The sequence below is a fragment of the Propithecus coquereli genome, unplaced genomic scaffold, assembly GCF_000956105.1.
Source record: "Propithecus coquereli isolate 6110/MARCELLA unplaced genomic scaffold, Pcoq_1.0 Scaffold287, whole genome shotgun sequence".
NCBI lineage: Eukaryota > Metazoa > Chordata > Mammalia > Primates > Indriidae > Propithecus > Propithecus coquereli.
In genome coordinates this window covers 86,506-87,953 of record NW_012148474.1, presented here as the reverse complement: position 1 = coordinate 87,953, position 1,448 = coordinate 86,506, and positions in this window count along the sequence as shown.

The following is a 1,448-nucleotide window of genomic DNA, read 5'->3' as shown; positions in this document are numbered from 1 at the left end:
AGAAGGGTATATAAAGCAGAGGCAAAAAGGTGATGTAAGGAGTTGTTATAAAAAGGCAAAACAAATCGTGGAAATGAAGAGAAATTTATTGCTTCTGGAGCCAAGACTGTTTCTGTAGTATAGTGGAGAATAGTCATGGAAGGAAAGGCTGGAAAGCTAGTTGGAGTCAGCTTGTGAAAGGGTTATTTTCCATACTGAGGATATTTGGCTTTATCTTGTGATTTGCAGGGGAGTCAGTGGAGGTCATAATGAATTGGGGTGATCTGATCAGATTTCAATGTTAGAAATATGATCTTCCTGGCAGTGTTTGAGAAGTGAAAATAATGAGCATGCACATGTGATAGCATAAAGGAAAATTACAGATTTCCTTGGCTTAGAAGTTGTAATGGATAAATATGATTACCTGTCCAGAGCTTTGTTTACTGGAACTGAAAAGGTCATTTGAAAAAACATAACTTAAAACACAAGATCTTAATTCCCTAATGAATAATATTTTCCTAAGAAATAGAGCCTATATAGAATTTAAAATCTTATTATATGAATGGGATACTAGTCTATAAATGGATTCGTTTACCAAGGAATTAGCCGAACTTTCTCCCACACCTAAGACATTTAGGTAGTTTTTTTTTGCTTGTCTGCTTTGCCATCCATAAGTCTTCAAAGGCTAGTGCTATCCTACGCCAATCTCTTTATTTTCTTTGGTCACTCCGTTGCTCTAATTTCAGATTTCACACACAGGAACAGGGAAACCAGGAAAGAGAGGAATTGCAAAGAACTAGACAATAGGTCAGAGATAGTGGGTATGGTGAGGGACCATATAATAAATATTAAATGCACATGTTTGGAAAGATTTAAAAGAGTGGACAGGAATAAATCGTTCCCTACTAACATCAAAAAATAACCAAAGAAACCACCCTTCATATTATAGTTTAAGGATTTAAGTGAGAGGTAAAGCTTGAGATTACAAAGATAGCATGCTGAAGGACAAAAGTGTTTTAATAAAGTAATATTTTTTAAAAGGAGTGAGTTTCATATTTCAACAACTACACAATACACATATTTTTTCAAAAGTGTTAATTTCTGAAATCCTAAACCAGGTCTGACTGCTCATTTGCAATCAAATGGTGAAAGTGGGAGTCGAGAAATTGAAGTACGTTGTTTCAGGATTTGTATTTATCTTTTAAAGCTGAGATGTTAGGAAAAGCACAGAGCATTCAGAAGTTCTGTCTGTCTATTGCACCGCTTTTATCACTTACATCATCTTATCTCAGACTGTCAACAAAATATGAGTGGGGAAAAAAGGGAAAAACATAGGCTTCACCTATTGGAAGTTTATCCTTAATTTTTGATCACTACAGTAATTTTTACAAGAAAAAAATCATCTGTGGGCCGGGCATGGTGGCTCACGCCTATAATCCTAGCTCTCTGGGAGGCCAAGGCGGGCGGAT